Source organism: Phacochoerus africanus, chromosome 15 (genome assembly GCF_016906955.1).
Source record: "Phacochoerus africanus isolate WHEZ1 chromosome 15, ROS_Pafr_v1, whole genome shotgun sequence".
Classification (NCBI taxonomy): Eukaryota; Metazoa; Chordata; class Mammalia; order Artiodactyla; family Suidae; genus Phacochoerus; species Phacochoerus africanus.
In genome coordinates, this window is record NC_062558.1 from 81,859,861 (window position 1) to 81,884,602 (window position 24,742).

Below are 24,742 nucleotides of genomic sequence, written 5' to 3' on the forward strand. Positions count from 1 at the left end.
TGTTTTTTCCATCACATTGGACCATTTTCCTGGCTCCAGTTTGGGAGCATCGGCTGAATGGTTCCACCTGAGGGCCTGACTGGGACCAGTTATCAGAGCTTTTACCAGCCTTGTTTGATGCAGTCAACAAGCCCAAGGAGGGCAGATGGGGATGGATGAAGAATGGAGAAGGAAGTGAGTGAGAAACAGGCTGAGGTCATACTGTGTGATTTCATGTATATAAAGTCCTCAAACAGGAGTTCCCGTCGTGGCGCAGTGGTTAACGAATCCGACTAGGAACCATGAGGTTGCGGGTTCGGTCCCTGCCCTTGCTCAGTGGGTTAACGATCCGGCGTTGCCCTGAGCTGTGGTGTAGGTTGCAGACGCGGCTCGGATCCCGCGTTGCTGTGGCTCTGGCGTAGGCCGGTGGCTGCAGCTCCGATTCGACCCCTAGCCTGGGAACCTCCATATGCCGCGGGAGCGGCCCAAGAAATAGCAACAACAACAACAACAACAAAGACAAAAGACAAAAAAAAAATAAAAAAAAATAAAGTCCTCAAACAGGCAAAACTGAGAAGAGGTCAGGAGAATGGATATCCTTGAAACCAAGGAAAACTAGGATGGTCTAGATAGATACATGGATAGATAGATAGATATAGATAGATAGATAGATAGATAGATAGACAGATAAATAGACAGATAGATCGATAGATAATCGATACATTGGGATAGAAATATAGAGATGTAGGTCCAGAACCTCTAGTGTGAGCCTGTCCTGATATCAGTCATGTTTGCTTTGATCCCTTGGTTAAGGTGGTGTCTGCTAAGTCTATCACTATACAATTACTCTTTTCCCTTTGATGAGTAAATAACTTTTGGGGAAATCTTTAGACTCTGACAGTCCTCCTGAGCACCTGCTGTGCTCCTGGCTCTGTGGAGGGAGCAGAGCACCATGGTTTGTAAAGCAGGCACCACCTCACACCTTACAGGTTGAGCGCCAGAGAGGGAACTGAGAGATGACATTGATGAAAGAACCAGCATCGTGCCAGAAACTGTGCTAAACGGGTTCAGTGCATCGTCTCATTCAAACCCCTCAGCAAACAACATTAAACCAAGTGAATATGTTATTCATCCAACACTCAAATATTTCAAAAATAGTGGCAGTAGTAATAATAATAATTATATCCAGCATCCTTTGGCATTTATTTTCTTTTGCCAGACACTGTTGTAAGGGCCTCGCATAAATCCCTTTTTTAAAAATAGGAATTACATCCATCTTCATTTCAGAGGGGAGAAAACCGAAGTTCAAAGGGAAGCGACTTGCCCATGGCCACCCTCCTGATGATTAGGATTTGCTTCCAGGGAGTCTGGCGCTGAGACCATCTTCTTAACCACCTCTCCACACGGCCTCTCTAAGATGGTGCTAAAAGGTGGGTGGGGAGGTTGCTCCCGAGCTAGTGTTTCAGCCTGTTTCTTCCTTTGCTTCAAGAGTACTTGGCTTGTGAGTTCCTGCTGTGGCTCAGAGGGTTAAGAACTTGGCTAGTAGCCATGAGGATGTGGATTCAACAGCTGGCCTCACTCAGTGCGTTAAGGATCTGGCATTGCTACAACCTGCAGCATAGGTCGCAGATGCGGCCCAGATCCGGCGTTGCTGTGGCTGCATCTCCAATTCAACCCCTAGCCTGGGAACTTCCCTATGCCACAGCGCAGCCCTAAAAAGATGAAAAAAAAAAAAAAAAAGAACACTTGGCTTGGAAACATTCAAGCCTGCTGTGTATGCTGAGGTGAAGATTTTGTGCCTAGACCAGAGGAAAATGCACAGGAGCAAAGCATGGAGGCCGGGTGGGAGGTAGCGTCAGCAGCCAGCAGGGAGTGCCCAGGAGGGAGCCGGAAGGGCTCCCAGCAGAGGCAGGTGGCAGGGTGTGACTCCATTGTCCAAGTTCAAGTTGCAGCCCTTCCTCAAAATGTGCTCTTGCCCCTCCTGGCCTCCAGAAGCTCATAACTGACCAGTACAGGAAATGGAGCCTGGAGTCTGGTAGGATCTCCCTCTCCGAAGAGCTTTTGGGTTCCTTCTGAACGTCCATCGTTCACAGTACTGATTTCTGTGTTGCTCCCTGCTGGCCTCCTTGCACCACCAGTGCCTACAGATGTGGATGCTGTTGCCCTGATTTCTCCTGGTCACTGGCCTTTTAGTAACATTAGGTTTAGCAGAGGGAAGGCTGTGTTTATGGCTTGGCATGAAGGAAGAACATGCAGATCTCTGTTGCCAGGCTACAAATGACTCTTTTTCCCCCCTAGAAGAGAGTAATAATGATTAAAAAATACTCAGTCGCTTGGCAGGCTTCTAGGTGGCTTAGCTGTGCATATTCCAGGGCGTTTCACAGACCCTGCTGCCTATCCAGATTCCCTTGGTTTTGGATCTTTACTTCATCCATCTTCTGAAGAAAGAGAGAGTGGTGACCCGAGATCAATGAAAAAAAGTCAGCCTCCTTTTTTTTTCCAAGGAGATACAACCCCTTGATTATGTGATTCCTCTCCTAAAATGGAGTAGGCAGAATTCCCAAAAGAACCGGAGACAGCAGTATTCTAAGGGGCAGGTCCAAGATGGAGTGGAGGGAAGGGAGGAAAATTCAAGACGAAAGGCAGAGGGTCATAGATGGGTGAGAACAGCTATTGGTCAAGAAGCTGGGTGGGGGGGGGGGGGGGGTGGGGGGGGGTGGCAGGCAGCAGGAGGGAAACCAGTTCAAGCTGAAGACTGGGAGCCAGCCAAGATACCTCTAAAATCCTGCACCTATTTTATTTATTTATTTTTAATGGCCACACCCACGGCAAATGGAAATTCCTAGGCCAGAGACTGAAGCTGAGCTGCTGCTGCGACCTACACCACAGCTACAGCAATGCTGGATCCTTTAATTCACTGCACCGTCCAAGGATCGAACCTGTGCCCCCGCAGTGGCCTGAGCCTGTGCAGTCGGATTCTTAACCCACTGTGCCACAGCGAGAAGGCCCCTGCACCTCTTCTGATTGTCATGTCCTCCCTGGGGCCAGGCATAGTTGTTTAGTGCAAAAGCCCAGGGTCTGGCTGCATTCCACTTTGGCTCTGCTAAAGACTGAAGGCTGGCTCGCTTACATTTGCAAACACAGGCCTCAGAGCCCATGGCTGCAGTGCTGGAAGGGTACCACACCATACGGTTAGGTCAGAACAGCTCTACCTGTACTAGATTTCCAAATTTGCTTGGTAAATTTAGTAGTTTTGGTAAAAAAAAAAAAAAAAAAAGGAACATGCTCAATGTGAGTCAATTTGTATATCTCTGGAAGACTTTCCTACAAATGTATTTATAAAAAAAAATTTAATAGTCTTTGTCAGACTCCATATACCTTTTGTTACTGCTGTTTGGGTTTTTATGACAGGGAAAGATCCTAATATGCATTGAAAGTCCATTATGAGGGAAAGGTGTCTTTCTTTTTTTTGTCTTTTTGCCTTTTCTAAGTCTGCTCCCATGGCATATGGAGGTTGCCAGACTAGGGGTCTAATCGGAGCTGTAGCCACCAGCCTACGCCAGAGCCACAGCAACACCAGATCCGAGCCTCATCTGCAACCTACACCACAGCTCACGGCAATGCCGGATCGTTAACCCACTGAACAAGGCCAGGGATCGAACCCGCAACCTCATGGTTCCTAGTCGGATTCGTTAACCACTGTGCCACGATGGGAACTCCATGAGGGGGAGATGTCTTTATGTGGTACGTTATTTTACAAAGCTCTGGGAGTTGGGGTTTTATTGTCTTTCCTCTTGAACAAATGAGAAACCCAAAGCTCACAAGCCGACACACCGAGGTCACACAGCTGATAAGTAGTACAAGTGTTGTCAAACCTGGACCCCAATGATTATGCATCTGCCCTACATAAAACTGCCTTGAGTGGAAAAACACAATGTCCTTTCCATGGCTTCCCCAGTCCCTGAGGCATGGAAGGACCAATCCCTCAGCCTTTCTTTCGCATTTTTTTCTGTCCAACCATTTTCGTCTCACACAGTTTGTTTCCTAGCCCCAGGAAGCCTGGCGTCCCAGGATCTGCCTCTACTTTTTGAAGAGCTTACCTGCATTGATATCAGAGTTCAGGATAATTCCACTCAAGGCAGATTTCTCTCCCCAAGAAATTCTGACTCACAAATTGGAGCAGCCTGATTAATCAAGAGGGATTTTGCGGCAAATGCCATCAGACATCCCGCCATCCCCTTTCAGGAGGGGAGAAGCCCTGCTCTGGCTGGTGTCACCCAGCAATCAGGACCACCTGTAAGGATGCAAAGGTGAGGTGAGTAATCAACTTCATCATTTCATCCCATACAAAGGCTCTCCCACCGGCTTTTCAGTTCTGCCAGCTCCATTGGGGCCACGTCACGCAAATTGCAAAGCCTCTGAGTCAGAACAAACCCGGCACACCCGTGTGTGTTATTCAGAACGCAATGCAAATCTCTCAGGCCATGACCTATGAGTTGATTGAAGTGGTCGTTGATTGGTTAATTTGCTCTCAGCCTTGGAAAAAAAATGTGTGTTAAATTGATGGTCTTAGCCATTATTTAAAAATGTGTATTATCTCATTCTCATGACACTGGGTCTTATGAAAGGAAGGTTCAACCAGACAGGTAGAAGAACTGTTGGGCACAGTGGATTCTTTGTGGGAATGCATTTTCAAAGAGATAAGTTGACTTTGATATTAAAGTTGAGTTTCCCTAGAGTCAAGGGTTTATTCTCTCATCCTTTGAACAAATATTTAACGGGTTCCATGTAGTATACGAGAGCATTGCTAGGCATCCAGGATGCAGCAATGAAGACGTAGCTGTCGCTCCCGTGGAACTGACATCCGAGTTCCGTGCTAGGGTAGAAAGAGTCTGTTTTCTTCATCCTCAGGAGAAAACCCAGTGCTTGAGAGTTGATCTTCCCTGCAGAGGAACAGCTCCCAGCATCCATGGCTTAAGTACATTACATCTCAGAATTCAGCACAGGGTAAGTTCCTGGAGTAGCCCTGAGGTGGGAGGCAGCAGGATGGGGCAGGTGCAGCAAACTTGAGATGAGGTTCCAGCAGGTCAGATCCCTCCTCCCGCTTCCCGGTTTTACCTTCAGAGCCTAAGTTTTCTCAGCCATAAATTTGGGATGATGCTGTTTTGTTTTTTGTTTTTTCTTATAGGGTTGTCATGGGAATTCAGTGAGACACCTTATTAAAATCCCTTGCTGTTTAGCAAGGCCTCTGCACATGCTCCTCTTTTACCTTCTCATTTTAAGGTCTGTCCATGACTGAGGAGTTTCGTTCATGTTGCCCATGAAGACAATTCACATGGCTCCTAGCTTCTTCTAAAAGAGTCTGGAAGAGTCTAAAGAGGAGCTGCTTCCTTTAGCCCAAGTGAAAATAGGCATTTTCCTCCAGTCTGGGTCACTTTTGAGAGTGAAGGGGGCTATTGTAAATAATAACACCCCCAAAACAGGAATGAACCAGAACTGTCTAAGCCAATGGGGACATGTGGTCACCCTTCCACTGCTGGTTTTATCAGCTATAGGTTGGAATAAGACATCAAAGTGGCTTCCTTACAGAATTCTAGCCTCATAGCACAGCCAGATAGGACTGCCTGATAACCCTCTGGTGGGATCTGTGGATGTGATGGGAGATCACTCTTATGCTTATGCTACATTTGGCAAAGCCAAAGGTATTTGGCATATATAATTAAAGTCTCAAACCAGCTGACTTTGAGTTGTTCAAAAGGGAGATTTCCTGGGTGGGCCTGACTTGATCAGGTGAAGGCATTTACTAGATGGGCCTGGACCTTCCTGAACCTAATGGCAATTTCTAGGAGCTGAGAGAGACACACACACCCCCACCCTGGAGCAATGGCCAGCAATAAAATGGCAACATCTTTTCCAGAACTACAAAGGAGATTCTTCCAACAACCCAAGTGAGAAAAATCTTTCCCCATTCTAGCCTCCAGATGAGAATGCAGCCCAGTGGATATTTTGATTTCAACCTTACAAGACCCTGAGCAAAGAACTCAGGAAAGTTGTGGGTGGACTTCTGACCTATAGACAATGTCAAATAATAAATGGGTTAACCCACTGTTTCTGTTAGTTTGTTACACAGCAGTAGGAAACTAATACAAACTCCAAACTCACAAGACCACTTTCATTTTCCACTCCTGTGCTCATTTTGGTCTAATGAGCGCCCAACACACCTTTCCTCCTGCTTTTCCAAAGTCCCACTCCAGCCCCCTCTTCATTAGGACACCCTGCTCTCCTCCTGCTCGAGTTTCCTGATACTTCTTTCTATACACATCAACTGTGCCAGTGCCTGTGTCCCCACCCATATTCCTCTATTTACCCAACTTTTACTAGCTGCTTCTGTGTGACCTGTACTTTGCCCAGGTGTAAGGAAAGTGCCATTGGCTCTCTTCTGCAGTTGAGGAGAGGAAGGCTGAGAGCAACGTGCATCACCCAGGGTCAATCATATGCTGAGTAGTAGAACTAGAATTTGAACCAGGACTCTCTGACTCCAAAGCCTGCTCTCCTTCTGCCATCCCTGCTGCCTGCTGTTCTGTTCAACTATTGGGGTGCCCCCCCTCCCCAAAGGGTTACATTGCTGTGCTCTTAACACTTTAAGCATGCTTTCATATAGTTCATCTCAGGTAATCTCAGGAACCAAGTAACGTAATTTTACCCACAATTTACAGATGAGAAAGAACACTGAGACGCCCAGAACATGTGTTCATTCATGTACTCATTCCACATCATTCATTGTGCATCTAAGAGGTGCCTTAGACTGCTAGGCTCTGGCATACAGAACAGAAACAACTCTGCCGTCAGGGTGCCAGCAGCCCAGAGTGGGGAGGAGATGCGTAGACAGAGCCTGTGTCAATTCACCTGCTGTGGTGCTGACATAAATGCAAGTTCAGAGAGAGGAGTTCAGACCAGGCATGGAATGGGAGTCAGAATCATAGGGCTTCTGGGAGGAAGTGGTGGGTTCTGCAGCTTGAGTAGAAGTTACCCTTATGGCCATTAGGAGTTGGGGAGCAGGAATCTTTTCCTGAGATGTCCTGCTTGTGGGAGACAGACCCAGGACTCAGTTTGTGCGGATCTTCCTTTGTCCTCCACTGCTTCTCAAGTAGGTTTAGGTCACTGGTTGCTGGGACCCTTGCAGATGTATCTCTGCATCTCCTGAAGCTTCGACTCCTCAGTATGGCTCTGGGATCCCCTACTGAGTGCCTGATGGAAGCAGAAACAAACATATACACACACAGAAACACATTCAGATAAGTGGACTCACACACACACACACACACACACACATGCACGCACACACCCTTGTGCCCCAAACATATCGTGTTCACACACATATGGACCCACTTACCCATATCTGTATGTGTATGTCACTTACACATACAGCTATGTACATATGCCCATGTGTACATGTTCATACACATATATACACCTGCTCACACCCTCATACCTACATCCATACACACAGGCACATACCTATACCCCACGTACATACCCATATCCATACATATGCATATTCACACACAGAGACGTACGTGTGCACACACATACCTTTACAGGAAACCAAACAATGCGAAACTCAGCAGAGCCAATAAGATGCCCTGAGAATGGGTTCTTATTATGCAGAACAGAAAGACAGGTGATGGACCATCAAATGCAGTCTTGTCCCCAGTTGCCTATTGAGAACCAAGCCAACAGCACTGTGGTTTCCAGGCAAATTCCAGCTGCTTCCCTGGTGCCCTGGGTACATAAACCCAAGAAGCCAAATGATGATTTTCCCCTTCAGAAAAATAACATTGCCCAGCCCCCCTCCCTGGGCTAGAACAGTTTCTGTAGCGCTCAGTCCCCGCACAGCCCAGGCAATCCCATCAGGATGAAGTGCCGGCCAAGGAGCCGGGCAGCTCCATCAATTTCTCCTGGAAAGCCCAGAAGAAATTTGGTTGTAGAAAATCCCTTCCCTCTTTGCTAATAAAACTTATCAGTGCAGGGCAGGAGTCTGCGAGGAGAGGGACCGCAGACACTCGCCTTGCTAAATTACTTGGAGAAATGGCCCTGATCAGCCATCCAGGGGGAGGAAGGCAGGAAGTAATATAACATTTATGGAGCCCGATTTTTTTCACCTAGTTGCTCCCCCTCAGCTCTCAGCAGCCCTATGATACTGCATTAGCTCCATCCCACAGAGGAGGAAACTGAGGGCCCAGCTATGGATCAGAAAGAGCATGGATTTGGGAGGAAAAACCAGTGTGTGTCCGACCCCCCAACCCTGTTCCCTTGCTTGCTGCCTGACTCAGGCTGGTGTCTTCACCTCTTGCATCACAGTCTTCCTATTAGGACCCCAACCTGAGTGGGTGGGCTGATTCAAAGTCAAGTAGATAATGTGGGCAAAGCAGTGACACAGACCCCAAGAGCAGAGCTCATTCTGAGTCCTTGTTCTTTCCAGCTTCTCTCTCTCCCCTATGCATCCACTCTCCCTCCAGAGTGATAAGTGAGGCCCCGTGGCCCTGGGGCCAGCTCTCCTGTGAGCTTACCGAGCAGGCACTTGGCTGGCACCCGATGCTCTGCCCTTTTTGCAGAAGTAGAGCCCTGGCTCAGTTCAGCAAGAGGGAGCCCAGAGAAGCAAGCCATTCTTCCCCAACTGCTCCCCCAGTTCTTGACGAGGAGGACCTTGGTTCCTCGGTGTCCTGGGATTGGCTGCATTTGTTCTTTGCTTCATGAACCAAAGAGCCCTGGTGTCAGCCTTCACTGGGAGCCTCCTTCCAGAGTCCTTGTCTGTAAAACCCAGAGTTTACCCAACAACTGGGGGAGAACATGGGCCCTGAGGCTGCGAAACATGGGAATCCCAAGTAGGCAAATCCGTCTGGAACGGCGTGGTCCTGAGGAAGCAATGGACGAAAACGACGAAGGAAATGTGGGCTAAGTAACAGGAGAAATTCCCTGTAGGAAGATCTATTAGACTGTGAAATAGTATTCCACAGGAAATTGGGGAGGGGTGCCCGGAGGTATTTAAAGCCTTGCTGGCCTAAGTAATAGAAGCCGCATGGTGTATGGAGTGGCCGAGAACTGGCCTCCAGGGAGCAGCCGCCTGGCCCTAATAGGCTGTCTCTGTATAGATGTAATTTCCCAGCCTGCCTTAATGTTCCATGGAGCCTCACCGCTCTTGCCAGGAAAAGATGCATTCACTTCCAGCTCAGAATAAGTCTTAGGATTTGAAGTGGGCACAACCATCATGTTGTCAACAGGGTGGCAACCCTTATGAACAGACCTACAGATTCAACACAATCCCTATCAAAATCTCAGTTGCCTTTTGTATAGAAATCGATGAGCCAATTCTAAAGTTCATATGGATTTGCAAGGGACTCAAAATAGCCTAAATGTTCTGTAAAAAGAACAAAGTTGAAGAACTCTTGCTTCCCAATTTTCAAACTTCAATTATAAAGTTGTAGTAATCAAGACAGTATGGTCCTGGCATAAGGATAAACAATGGGATGGAATTGAGAGTCCTGGCATAAGGATAAACAATGGGATGGAATTGAGAGTTAAAATTCCTATATTTATAGGTAATTGGTTTTTGACAGGTGTGTCAAGACAATCCAGCAGAGGATGATGAGGTGTTTCAACAAAGTGTTCTAAGATAGGTGATATCCACATGCAGAAGAAGGAAGTTAGATGCTTACCTCACACCACATACAGATGGACTCTGGATCTAAATGTAAGATCTAAAATTGTCAAACTCTTAGAAGAAAATATGCAGGTAAATATGTATCGATCAGGTACAACAATGAAAGGAAAAATAGAGAATGTAACCTCTTTAAAATGCAAGAATTTTGTATTCTTAACAATATCATCAAGAAAGTGAGAAGATAACCTATAGAATGGGAGATAATATTTGCAAGTCATAAGGGGCTAGTATCCAGAATATATAAAGAACTCTTACAACTCAATAACAAAACGACAAATAACTCAATTTAAAAATGGGCAAAGAATTTCAATAGACATTTCTCCAAAGAAGATATAAACACATAAAAAGATGTTTGACATGACTAGTCACGAGGAAATATAAATCAAAATCATGATGATGTCTTTCTTACAGTTAAAATTAAAAAGATAACATCACACTGAATTTGCAGTGATGTAGAAAAGTTAGAACCTTCAGTCATTGCTGGTGGGACTATGGAATGCCGTGGCCACCTTGGAAAACCTTTTCCCGGTTCATCACAATGTTAAACATGATATTACTAGCAATTCCACTTCTCAGTACAGACCCAAGAGAACTGGAAATATATTGTACCTTGCTGTTTATATCAGCAAAATGTGTAGTAGTCAAAACATAAAAATGATCCAATGTCTATCAAATAATGAATGAATAAAAATATGATATATCCATACAATGGCATATTATTCAGCTTTAAAGATGAATGGAGGATTGATAAGTGCTACAACATGAATGAACCTTGAAAACATGCTAAGTGAAAGAAGCCACCCCCAAATGTTGATAGCGTGTGATTCCATTTATATGAAATGTCCAGAATTAGCAAATTTACAGAGACAGAAAATGTATCAGTGTTTGTGAGGTGCAGGGTGTGAATATAAATATAGTTAATGAAATTTTTCTAAAATTAGACAATTGTAATGGTTGTACAACTCTGTGAATACACTAGTACCCATAAACATTACACATTTAAAAGGGGGGATTTTTTGTTATGTGAATTCTACCTCAATTAGGTTGTTATTTCATAAAAAAATAAAGTCACCCCTTAACTTACCACATGCCATTTTGATCTAAATCTTTCTTTTCATAAAAGTTATTTTACCAAGTGAGTTCTTGCCATGTACAACATTTTGTGTTTTGACTGACTCTCCATTGGATTTTAAAGCTTTTCCTATGTTATTACAAAGTCTTCATTAATATTGTTTTTCATGGTTGCCTAGTATTCTATCACATGGTTCTAACCACAACTCCTTTGTCTATTACTGTGTTATTGGATTCTTTCTCCAGGGTCTGCTTTTATAAAGAACATCTTTGTTGAATATCTCTGTGCATAAACTCTTATCTGCAGTTATGGGGTTGTCTTTTTTTTAGGCAAAATTTCTGAAATTGAGATGACGGAGTGATAGTTGTTAGCTTTAAGATGCTGAAGCTGTGAGCTCCACTCATTTGCCTCAAATAGTTTGAGATATTTGACACAGATACACTTAGTTTGCTGAAGTAAGGAGTCACATCCATTAGAATAACTTCTTGGTGTGAGGGAGGTATTGTCGTTAACACCAGACTCACCCAGGGTCACAGTCCAGCCCTGCCACTTAACACTTGAGTGATCTCAACTAAGCGACATAACCTCAACTGAACCTCAACTGAGTCTCAATTTCCTTTCCTCTGAAATGATCACAAAAATAAGGTAATACACATCAAGCGTGCAGTGTGCACCCCTCAAAACTCTACACTTGTTTTTTTGCTGTTTTTCTTCTTCTCTTCAGAGCCCCCACTGCCATGAAGATGCACCTTTGGATTCTGAGTCCTGCCCAGATCTGAATCCCAGGAGGTAGCATCACTCCTCCAGCAGTAGGACGTGGCAGTGCCCTGACAGGTATGAGCTGAATCCTGCAGCTCAGGATGCAGGCTTGGGTCTGCCACTCATTTGCCTGTGATCTTAGGCAGATCCTCAACAGTGTTTGAATTTGGTATGTCTTTTTTTTTTTTTTGGTCTTTTTGTCTTTTTAGGTCCATACTCACGGCATATGAAGGTTCCCTGGCTAGGGATCCAACCAGAGCTGTAGCCAACAGCCTATGCCACAGCCACAGCCACAGCCACAGCAACACGGGATCTGAGCCGCGTCTGTGACCTACATCACAGCTCATGGCAATGCTGGATCCTTAACCCAGTGAGCGAGGCCAGGGTTTGAACCCGTGTCCTCATGGATGCTAGTTGGGTTCGCTAACCCCTGTACCACAACAGGAACTCCTGGCCTGTCATTAAAAATGGAGGCAAGGAAGCAAATTAAATATCAGCCTTGCCATGGGAGTCAGGTGAGAGGCTGGGCAGAACAATGCTGCTGGGCTCTCCCAGTTTCTAAACAGCAATTAGCTGGATCATCACAACTCTTTTCAAATATACAAGGGCTTGCTTGGGTGTACCAAGCTCGACTCATTTTCTGCCACTAGATTATAGGCCCATAGACTGACTGGGTAAGCACCGCATCACTACATACTATAGTAATTACTAATTACATGTTTCTGCATTCTGTAGCTTATTAGTAAATTGCATGTAGGGGGAACTAAAAGTAATTGCCCTTCTCCTGTAACTTCAGCAGCCAGCAGAAATCACAAAGAATTACCTTGTTTACTTCTTAAGTGATTCCCAGTGGCCGTTTATCAAATATACAGAAGAAAAAAATCATGCAATAACCAAATATTCTTCTGCTTACAAATGATATGTGAGGGTCGCGAGAAATCTTGAGTGGAAAAGGCTGTTAAACAGCTGCTGACTAACTGTATGTAAATATCCCCCTGTGGGTAATAGCTTAATTTTGATCATTGTTCAAAAGAGCAGGCATTTTAAATTATTAATAGGTGTCAGCTACAAAAGAATGTTTAACTGGAAACTTACAAGAAGAGAGCCTGATCTGTACAAATGACACTGTGCCTTTAACAACCCTGGTGTGTGGGAAAGAAAGGAGGGAGGGAAGAATAAAAGGCACAATGGGGAAAAAGGCAGCCTCATTTCTCCCTTGGACTGGGGTTTTGCGGCTTGTGGGTGGTGTTACTTTACCACCATGGAAACTGGCCTGGGCTTCATTCATTCCTCATTAAGCTTGGTATACGTAGGTTTCTTTTCTTTTTAAGGAACGTTGATTCCAACCAAGCAGAAAGCTCGAAGCTGCAGGAAGCACCAGGCTGTAATGCAAGCTTTCTACCTTTGCTGTGATGAAAACTTGTTCAGGTCCAAATGTGGAGCCCGGACACCTTTCATTGAGAGCAGCCCTGACATGGTTCTGCTCAAATAAACTAAAGATCCTGTTTCCAATGATTCATTTGATAGAAACATCAGGATCACTGAAGCATGGATTGGCCTCTGTGATCCCTCTTCGAAAAACACAGACAGGGATCATGAGATTGTTGAGATAACAAGAAAGAAGAAATGGCCAGTTTTTTCTCTTTCTTTCTTCTTGGCTTTTCTGGCAGCGCTGGCTCCTGGCATTTGGGGTAACCCACGAGTGTTAGAGATGACAATAAAGAAGAGATGGGATGTAAAGGATTACGGAAAAGCTCAGGTAGGTGTAAGAGCTGCCAGGATAAGAAACTGCTGCGATCTGCCGGGATAAGAAACTCAGACCTGGTATTTGTGCCCTCTCTGCCCCTCCCCTTTCTCCATACCTGTAGGATGAAGAGTTAATAAGCCCACGTAACAAACTGCTATCAAGTGATATAGGCCAAAATCATAAGGAAACTGGCCATCAGAGATGGCCAAATACTGGCCTAGGCTACCCAGCTAGTGGACAGCAGAGCCAGGGCTTGAATCCAGTAAACAAATTCCCAAGGTGATTTTAACGAGGACTCAGGCCCCACCCACTGTGGATGGAGTCACAGGATCAGCTGCTCGGCCACCCTGGGGCTGGGACAGAGCCGGGCAGCCTCTCCAGAGGCAGAGGGCTGAGGCCCTGGCTGTCCTGTAGTGAGTGTCTTTCTTCCTACTCCTGAGCTGCCCTCTCTTCCTGCCTGTCCTCTGGTCCCCTCCTTCCCCCTAAATCCATTCATCCTGTGGCCGTTAGATTCCTTGGACCACCCAGGCCTCCTCTGTTGTCCACAGAACATGATGACAGGATTGATGGGCCCTCGAGCCCAGGCTGTCGTAAGCACCACACCACTTAAAACTCGCTGTGGTCATTTCGTGGGTCAATAGAGACTCCCGCAAAGAGCCGTAGAGCTCCCCAGAGGAGGAGGGAGACCACCAACTCTGCCCTCGACTTTGGGCTGGGCACTGGGCTAGGCTCAGGGCACTGCCTGCCTCCTGCTGAAGGCACATATGCCAACAACTACGCTTCACACGGTGGGAACGAGGCCAGAATAGGTGCAAGAATGAGAGACATCGGTGACATTGAAGCTGGGTGACCACTTAAGGCATCAGGACAAAGAATGCCTGGATTATGTTGGAAGATGGAGAAGAGTTCGCCACACAGGCAGCCAGGTGGGGAGGTTGTTCCTATAGACTGTGCTTTCATGTCTGATGAAACATTGCCCTCTCCTCCCAGCACACCAGAAATCGCCCAGAACAAGCTTGGACACACTAATGATTTCTCGGTGAATTTGGTGTCTACTAGGCTGTGTCAGGTGGATTTAATAGTCTTAAGCCAAGTTATATGAACCCCTTAGCATCCTTACTGGTTTCCTAGAAATAAAGCCACTGAAGCAAAAATTGGCCAATCTGGTGCACCTGTTTGGTTGCAATATTTGACTGATGATCATGCAATAATGAGAGCATGGTGCCTCATGAATTAGGTGCTTCAGCTCATGTTATCTTAATAATATTTTTGGTGTGATAATGCTCCCATTTTACAGAGGAGGACAGTGAGGCTTAGCAAGCTTAGATAATCTGCTCAAGGTCACACAGCTAGTAACTGGGCAGAGCCAGGATCAAACACTGTTTTGTCTGATGTTTACATTGGATCTCATGGCCTTGGGCTTCCTGGCATGGCGTTAGGTGTGCATTGGCCTTTCAGATGCCTTATTCCTTAGCCATTGTTTATATGGGGCCTTCTGTGGTCAAGAGAGTGAAGAATAATACACAGGTAATAGGTGTTATTCCTGCCTAGGGAACTTCATTCATTCAACTAATGTTTGTGTGAGCCAGCCTAGTGTGGATTATCAGGAGAGGAGAAAGGCATCTGCCCTCCAGAAGCTGAGTACACCATGGTTCTGCAGTGGGTAGTTTGTCCATTTAAGGGCTTCACAGGAGAAGGACAGGGAGTCTTGGGAGAGATTCATCTTGGAGGATGATTGGATGGACCAGGGGAGGAAGAAGCCCATGAAAGGTCATGGTTCCATGTGGTCAGGGAGAAGGCAGGCCAGGAGTGCGACTGGGGGTAAAAGACAAGCTGTGGCCAAGAAAGCCCTGATAGAGAAGTTTGGGTTTTGCTTTATAAATTTGGGAGGGCTTTGGCTGAGCTGCTTCTTTAGCCAAGATATACCAACACCGTCCATTCAGGGCTTTTCTGCTTGTTGTCTGTCTGACTGCTTTCTGGAGCAGAGGTTCTTGACCTTTATCCTGCATCCTGTACTGGAATGATCTCTCTAGAACATGGCTCTGAAAACATGGTCCCTGGGAGTTCCCATCATGGTGCACGGGAAATGAATCCGACCTGTAACCATGAGGTTGTGGGTTTGATTCCTGGCCTCGCTCAGTGGGTTAAGCATCCGGCATTGCCATGAGCTGTGGTGTGGTTCGCAGATGAGGCTCAGATCCTGCGTTGCTGTGGCTCTGGCATAGGCCGGCAGCTATAGCTCAGATTAGATCCCTAGCCTGGGAACCTCCATGTGCCTCAGGTGCGGCCCTAAAAAAAAAAAAAAAAAAAAAAAAAAAACCATGGTTCTTGCATTGGCCAGCAACCTGGGTTTGAAGGAGTCCTCAAGATGTTTCTGAGAAAGCTGAAGTTTGAGGTCTATTAGTCTAGCTCAATCAGGTTCTGTCTCAAACATCATCTTCCCGGAGGCATGGAGGTCTCAGCCAAATCAGGCTTTATTTGCAAGGGAGAAGGGAAGAATAGTTTTTATGTAGACAGCTGCAGAGATCAGCTTACCGTTGGTGAGGACATCAGAGAAAGATAGACATGCAAGAGTATAATGGGTGCCAGGGTTTTAAAGTCATCCAACAAAGTTTACTGAGTGGGTGCTCTGTGCCAGGTAACTTATTAGCACAGGGGAGCTCTTCTGGGTATTTTTTAATATTTAATTCAGCATTTATTCCTCTTTCTTTCAATAGCACTACCCAAATTTTCCTCTGGAAACCTGCTCAGACTCAGTTTAAGTGTCAGGTGGAGCTGATTCTAACCTCAGCTCCACAAGTGGACATGTGATTCTTCCTGACCAATCAGAGCACAACATTGCCTTGGAATGGTGATTGGTCAGGGTGGGCGTGTGACTCAAGGCAAGGCTCCAATCACTGTTAACCTTCATGTTTTTAATTAACATGATGAGAAGGATAATTTTCTATTTGTGCTCCACAGCAGTGAGAATAAACCCTAGAGCTTCTAAGGGGCCAAACGTGCCCTTTGAGAATGAAGTCAAGGAGAACTGAGAGACTGAGAAGGTGATCAGGTATAGATGATGTTGTTTGCAACCCTGAACATGGCACTTCCTGAAGCATGGTCTATCTTCAGACTTTTCAATTATGTAGCTGATGTAAGTATGACCTGTTTTGCTTTAGCTGGTTTTCATTTGGTTCTCGATCGTTGCAAATAAAATAGTCCTAATATTCTAGTGTCAGAAGGCCCACAGCCCAGAGGAGACTGAGATCTTGGGGAAATGAGCTTTTAAATTCATACTCAGAGCAAGGAGGATAAAGAAGAAATTAACCTGCTGCTGGGCCCAATAAGATAATGCAGCTGTGAGGATGGAAATGGACCTTGTCTTTGTAGCTCAGGATGATGTACTTTGGACTGAAATGGATAGCTGAGCGTTCTGGAGAGAGAAGAACCCACCTGACAAATTTAAATTAATTTCAGATCTCTGGCCATTGGGCAAAAAGAGAACTTGAGAGTGGGAGTTACTCGTCCTTGGCTAGAGATGCGAAAGGAGTTGAGAAGTAAGGGAGACGAGAAGATGTTGAGTGTCTTGAGACAGGCCCATGAATTTCCTGTACTTTGAGCCCAGGGCCAGACAGAGGGAAGAGCTTTGACGAAGTTCGAGGGAGGAGTGAAGATGGGCGAGGCTATTTCAGCTTTCAAAAATAACACGAGAGCAGCATTTAAAGGCCCAGGCCGGATGTTGTTTCTGCCCAGTCATCTAGCAGTTGAAAGGGACAGTTTTCATGAAAAGATGGTTTGGGAACTAACGTTGATTCCTAATAGTAAGAGTGTCCATTTAAAAATGAATCCCATGAAGGATTTTCTTTTTCTCCCTCTCCCATCCCCAACTTCCTCCCTTCTGGCCTTTTTGTGAGGGGGGTTGTAATTATTAGATAGTTAGATCAGGGAAATGCAATTGGGCACATATATTTGGATTTCCACATGGTATATAATAAAGTTTTTATGATATCCTTTCAGTTAACATGAAAAAACTCTAGCTAAAGTAATAACCTAGTTAGGAAGGTAGACTTGTAACCACTTCAAGAACCATGCCCAAGGCTTGCTGATTAATTCATTCCTGTTCAGCTTGTCACTCCAGGAGCTCTCCCGGGCCTTGAGATAAGGCTTTGTCCTTGGCTTTCTCCTGCTAAAACAAATTTTGTGAATGCTTGAATGAAGGCATAGAAAGGTCCTTATCAAATCTGTAGATGCCACTGAACTGGGAGGGGATGACAAATGAGGTAGATGGAAGAATTCCAATCCAAAAAGCTCTCAGTGGGTTATGGGGATGCAATGAAAATTACAAGGCAAAAAACATAATGGGGAACATAAGCTTCTGCAGTTGTACCCAAGAACCTCTCCTATGTAAGTGGAGAGTGAGAGAGCTCTGTCTTGGAAGGAGCCTGAATTAGAAAAGAGAGGAGTTTGGGTCCTCAGGCACTCAATAGGCACCTGCATTGTGCTCTAGCTCTCACTGGCAAGAAGCAATTTGAGGTTGCAGTAACAGAAGTAGAGCATGTAGAACAAAGGTGATCAAAGTCTCACATTCAAGGCTCTCCTAGTCAGACCTCACCGGAGTCTTGTATTCAGTTCTCAACACCAAGACTGAGGAGGAAAACTATCTTGAACAAGCTCACACATCATCACGCATACAATGAAATATGCCTGTTCAGCCTCTTTAAGGGGCTGCCAAGGGAAAGAGACTAGACACAGTGTCCGCCTCCCAAGGGTTAGGATTAGCACCACAAAGCAGAGGCCGTCCATATATTGGGTCCTCCCATACATTGAATGAAAGAACAATCCAGCTGCCCAAAGGTGAAATTACAGTATTGTAAGGGAGAGAGTTCCCCAGCACAAGAAGCATCCCAGCGTATGATGGACACTGGCTTAGAGGGGGTTTTAGGAGGCGCCTCCAGGGTTAGCTGAGCCACAAGAAATGATGACTCTACCAAGCCTCCTCCACCTCTGCATAGCTGGATCTCCATGACCACAGGACCACCCATGGCAGAGGGGGCAGCCCACATGTGCAGCAAAGTGAAGGAGGAAGGAGAGTCAGAGTGTCCATCCCTCTGGGGCCTCAGCGGTCACTGGTGACCTTTAAGAGAGCAGCAGGATGCCCTTCTTTCTATTTCAGGGGGTACTTCTCCAGCTATCTCTCAAGTTGCCACAATGATAAGGAAAAGAACGTTCAAAATTAAACTCCATTGAGAGCACACATTACTAACACACCAAAGGACACATAAATTACACCTGTGAGTCACGTCCCACTGCCGATGAATACACTGATTAATGTCACAGTCCAACAATATCAAGAGCACACCATAATTAAGCCACCTCTGGTGGCCTGAAAACCTGTGTTAGATCACTATGGACACACAGAGCAATCTAGATGACTGAAGCCTGAAGAACCTCCCAGTTTGGAGTTGCATCACGGTAGCGTGGTATTAAAAGTGGGAATTCTGGAGTCAGGCTGCCCTGGATTTTATTCCTGGTCTTACTACACACCAGCTATGAAACCTTGAGCAAGTGACCTAGCCTCACTGAGCCTCAGTTTCCAATCAGTAGAATGGGAAATTTATGTGGGGATTAATTAAAGAATGAATGCAAAATCCTTGGCCCAGACCACGCACCCAACATGTGGCTCTCAGAGACATGAGTCCCTGTGTCTGGCCGAGGGACCTTCATGTTAGAAAGCATCCGCTGGTTCCACCCATTAGCCTCATGCTTGTCACACACTTAGTTCAAGTGAGCGTTTCCAGTTATTTTTAAATTGCAATTTGATTGCTGCTTTGACATCATGATTACAGCCCTCATGGTCAACCAGGCCAAACTCTTCCACCCAAAGTGAGAGGATCGTCATCTGCTTGATTCACGGCCTGAGGCTGAGAGAAAGACTAATAATCAATGTCCCGCATTCAACAGGTCAATCACTGGAATATGTCTGGTTCATGCTTTGGTGAGCTGGTCGTGGGATGAAGGGAAAACACTGGCCTCGGTGTTGGCAAGAATATCACATCTTAGAGCTCCTCCGAAGATGTAGTTTCAGACAGTTCTCTCCTCTTGACGTGTGGTGACATCATCTGATTCCCGGACAGCCATCTAGGCAGCATTAGCATGCGGTTGAGGAGAGTCGCATTTGATTAAATAGCCTTCCATCCATTTCTCTGTGCAGATATGCATGCAGATATCCTCACAAATTGTTCACTCGCTTTTCCCCCTTTCACGTACCCTTTTCCCCCTTTCACGTACCACTCCTCTCCTTTCCTCCCTCCTCCTGACTCCACCTTTCAATCTATCTCCCTAAACCGCAGACAGTCAGCAGTAATAATCTGAAGTGTGCCCCATCCAACTTCCTTAACGCACATGTAGTCATATCTAAGTACACCTCCTGTTGCTCTCTCTCTCTCTCTCTTTTTTTTTTTTGTCTTTTCTAGGGCTGCATCTGTGGCATAGGGAGGTTCCCAGGCTAGGGGTCTAATTGGAGCTGTAACCGGTGGCCTACTCCAGAGGCACAGCAATGCAGGAACCAAGCCGCATCTGCAACCTACACCACAGCTCACGGCAACGCCGGATCTTTAATCCACTGAGCGAGGCCAGGGATTGAACTTGCAACCTCATGGGTCCTAGTTGGATTGGTTAACTGCTGAGCCACCACAGGAACTCCTCTCCTGTTACTCTTGATTTTGCACATTGGGATCCTGTTCGATACACTTCACTGCATTCGAAACCCCTCCCAGTCAATGGGGGCATGCTTTTTGAAAGGCTGCATGACATTCCACACTGGGGAGAGAGGCATGGCTGTGCTCACACCTACACCCCACCTGCTGGGCACGGGCCTGGCCGTCTCAGTTCCATATCCACTAGAGACCATGGTGCTGTAAGTGTCCCTGAACGCATACCCATCCTTCCTTTCTTGAGCTTTGATTGTAACAGGCTGAATTTCTACCTCTTTTGCCTCAGGGAAGAAAACCAAGATATATAGACGGAGGGGGTTTGCCTGGAATCACACATCCAATAAGTGTTCAAAGCAAGTGCACTGGATGCTGTATCACATACTCTTTATTCCACCAGACACTCTGTCCTACTGCTAGAAATGTTTCTTTCCATCAGATTCAGTAAAGGCTTGCCCTGAAATCCTTCCTCCCCTGGGACAGAGGTGGTCAAGTGCCTGGCTGTCACAGAACATCTTGGTGGCTCTGGGTGGAGGGAATTCAATGCAGACAAGGCATTCAGGGCTGCTGCTAGGGCCAGCATGTAGCAAGCACTTGGGGAAGTCGTGCTAAAAATACTACATCTGCTCAATAAATGGGTATTGAATGCCGACAGTGTTCCAGGCTGGCAGGCGACAGACTTTGTTCAGCCCTGTTCTAAGATGGCAGGAACAGCCTTGGGCCTCATTCATTTCCATCTTGGAGGCTTACTGGCTGGGCCTGGAGTCCCTGGGGTTGTTATCAAGGGGATTCAAGGTCCCCCAGACAGGTCAGACCAGACTGGCCACAAAATTCTGTGGCCCTGCCTCATGAGCCACACTGTCCTCATCTGTGGACTGGGAAGAGGAGAGGGTGAAAACTGGACTTGAGGGACCTTGGACTTCAAACCTGCCATGTCACCAGTGGGAGTAAGGTGCAGAGCCGCAAAGGGATATTTCCAAAGTGTCCCGGGAGCTGGTGATGGGGTTGGGGTACAAGTCCCTTCTGGGGAGCTTCTAGCCTTATTGTTCTTTGTTCTGTGCTGCTGCCATTTCAACCCTGTGCACATGTGTGCCCGTTTTCTTTTCCTCTCTACAAACCTGGATGAAATACACACTGATGAAAACTGTGGGCTGTGAGAACAGGCAGGCCTGAGTTTGAGTCTTAGCCTCCTACCCATACAGTGACCTCAGAAAATTATTTAACCTCTGTGGGTTCATAACAATAGCCAGTTCCCCAGAGTTCTGAGAATTCCATGCAACAATGACTTGAAAGGGCCTAGCAGGAAGCCAACCACATAGTATGCACTCACTAAATGTTGATCCTGTCTTTTAGTTCCCATTTGCATCTTTGAATTCTTGCAGAACCTCTCTGCAATTCCCAGAGTCTCCAGTACAACTTGTTTTCCCCAAACAATAGCTCTCTTGACATCTGAGGAGAATGGGGGCCTCTGTGAAGCTCTTCCAAACCCTCTATTGCGGGCTTTCATCCACTGAACCCCTGAGGAATTGTTGGCCTGCACTTAACTTCTCCAGAAGCAAGACTCTGCTGATCCCTTTCTGGTGAACAGCAATGAACTTGTCAAGAGACCAGCCAGGAGGGAGGTGGTGAAGGGACGGGAGCGGGGCAGGCAGGTGTACAAGCCAGCGAGGAGGGCTGGGGCCATCCATCTTGATTCTTTTCTCCGTGTCCAAGTGTAAAGGGATTTGTGTCTACAAGGCTGTCTTTGCCAACCTCAGGGAAGAAGAGAAGTTGTTTAATTGGAAAGTTTTACTTCTACCACAGAGGAAGATTCTGGGGCAATTAGGGATATTGTAATTTCTTATTAAGGTCAAAAAGAAATGATAGGTAGAGCCCATGAGTCACTTTCCAACATGGTGAGAAATGGAGTTGCTGGGTGACTGGGTGCGAGTGAGCCTGCGTGCCCCCAGTCTTAACGATGGGGGGGGGGGGAAGGGCACTGGCTGCCTCCTTCCTGCCTCTGGAATGCTCACCTTTTTGGAAACCCAATAAAATTAATTCCAAGCTCAGATTATTAATTCGTCCTGGTGTGTGAATAATTCATTGTGGCAGAAGCCCTGTCACATCTTCACGTTTTGGAGCACATAGCCTCTCCCACTCTTGCCTTCGGAGAGATGGCTTTCCCTTCTAACCTGCCCAAGTGTGAGAGGGACCAAGCACTCAGCCATCAATTCCCCAAGGAGGCTTGAGCCCTGATTTGAGCCTGATGCCTATTTCGAATCCAGCAGCCAGAGTATAGGCGGCTGCAGTGAACTGAGGTGACCTGCTGAAGTCAGGATGCTTCTTAAGGACCAGGGGGACTTGCTCGCCAGGCTCATGGCTGCACAAGGATGTAAAAGGAATTCCTGTCGTGACCAAACGCCGCTGCCCATTACAGTGAGGTCCTCCGGGAGGACCTCCATTGGCCTGCCCATCAATTATGCATTTCCCCAGCACACCTTCCAGGCCAGCTTCTCGTGTCAGGATTGTTCCCTGACTGCTCCCCTCTGAGCAAGTGTCCCCACTCTGCTCCTGGGGAAGAGATAAGAGATGAGGCACTACCAGCTGATAGCCTCCAGGGAGCCCAGTGCCAAAGCCTAAGTGGAACAAGGGAAGGGATAAGTGGGTCCAGAAGCTTCTCTCTTGAACAGGAATAAGGAGCGTGGACCATCCTCTGTTAAACCAGTGGCTCTGGGGATCTTTCTTGCTTTGAACACATGTTGTCACTGAACTGTGTACTTACAAAGGACCCTGGGATGCAGACGGGTGAGCAAGCTGCCCTTCTGATAGATGAGGCATCTGCCACTTGAAGAGGCACAGGCAGTGTGTAGGTTTGCCTGGCAGGTTCTGGTCAGGCTTGAAATAGTCCCTAATCTGGTGGGCAAATAATTCTCGTATCTCTTCTTTTACCAAGGAGGATGCTCACCCCAACCCTGAGTATTTGTTACCCGTGCTCAGGACAGGAGTCCTGGCCACCGCTCAGATCCGGTTCTTGGGCTAAGGAGCTTCTGCTCTGAGCTGGCAGCAGACACCCAATAAGCCTCAGTGACAGGGCCCTGCTGAGGGATAAGGAAGATACGTGAGGACCCAGGGAAGAGCAGCCTGCTGGTGAGTCCCGGCATCCTTCTCTGTGTAGTGCTCCATTCCTCCCTCTCTCACTGAGTTGAGTTCCTGCCCCCAGGACCCTCTCTCTGCCCAGCGTGTCCTCTTCCACAGCTGTGCGCATGGCTGGCTCTTTTCACCCCCTGATCTTTCCCCCGTCCCTTCATCTAAACCAGCTCCCATTTGACGTCTTTCTTCCAGAGCACTGATCACAATTTGTAACTGATTCCTATTCATGCTGTCTCTCTACCAGACTACAAGTTCCTCGAGGGCAAGGACCACGTCTGATGAATGTCCCACTGCAGCCCATCCCACAGCACGACTGTATCGTGATAAAAGCAGAATGAGAGAATAAATGAAGGAATGCAAGGCAGACCGCAAGGAAAGCCAATGGAGAGGTAAAACCAAGCAGCCCCTGGAGGCCTGAGGAGAGGGTGCTATCTCCATCTGGGGGATCTAGGAAGACTTCCTGGAGGAGGTGGCATTGGAACTTTGGGGATTCTCTGGCTGTGAATTCAGAGCGTTCTCCTGCCTCATTTAGACATTCAAAGACGACTTACTAATTAACAACTGGAGAAAGAATTCTGCATGCAGACTGTTTGTACCTTAGCCGAGTGTCCCCAAACTTGGGAAACACAGTAGCACTTTATGTAGGTTTCCAGTTGAGCCTGGAATCAGTGTGAGTTGTTGGGAGGGGTTTGGGGAGTGGGGTAGACAGGCACAGGCTCTGCAGAGCCTGGCACCACACCCCTCTCTCTTCCCTTCAGAGAACATCTTTCCAGAGACCATCACATTTGATCTTGCCGATTATTTGGTCAACCTCTTTTCTCTGGGCAGCGCTGATGGGGAACAACATATGCTTGGTCTTCTGCCTTCCTCTCCTATGCACACCCCTACACACACCCACATCACACCCATTTATCTCCATGACAACAAGGGGAGAGAGCGTGGCCTGATGCTTCCAGGCCTCAATACGCGGACTTACAACCTAGAGACTTAGCAGTTCTGGCCCTGCAGCCTCACAAAGAAGGACTAGAGTGATTGCAGAGGCCAGGCATGAAGAAGGGAGGGCTTTGGGGTTGCTTGTGCCCTCAGAGAGGAGGGGTCATTGCCCTGAGAGCCCTACTGCTGGCCGTTTCCTGATGAAGAGGTTGGTTATTTTGCCCCCTCATCCCTTGTCAGGGATAAGCAGCGATTGGGGGAAGGAGGGCCAGCTTTGTATCCAATCCCAGCTCTACCATTTCCTTCTTGTGAGTTCTCTGAACCTCTGGATCTGCATCTATAAAAGGACAACTCCTTGAAAGGACTTCTGTGACTTCTAGAAATTGGCATAAAAAAAAATCTATCAACGCCTCTGTTTTAGAAACTAACCAAATGAGATTGGTCAAAATCAGAGATAGGGTGTGAGGGGTGGAGAACGTGGAAACCAGCAAAATAGGGAAACAACTAGTCAGTCTAATTAAGAAAAAGAGTAGAGATAAAACAATACCAAAATTAGGAGTTGGAAGGGGAATATGGCCATTGGTATTACACAGAGGACATTATAAAACTAATATGAGGATATATGAACCAACTCTGTAAAATATGTTGAAGACAAGATCAAATGCATATTTTTCTATGAAAACATAAACTTAACTTTAAAAATGGCAGTT

General features: G+C 46.6%; 1 long non-coding RNA gene across 1 annotated transcript; it reads left to right on the forward strand.

The window, feature by feature from the left end:
- Nucleotides 1-1,273: 1,273 nt before the first annotated feature.
- On the forward strand, nt 1,274-24,742 carry LOC125116736 (uncharacterized). Its single transcript, XR_007132412.1, has 8 exons — nt 1,274-1,409; nt 4,028-4,294; nt 4,891-4,986; nt 9,597-9,730; nt 11,497-11,606; nt 16,240-16,414; nt 22,903-23,096; nt 23,344-24,742. It is a non-coding gene; the product is annotated as an uncharacterized LOC125116736 (long non-coding RNA).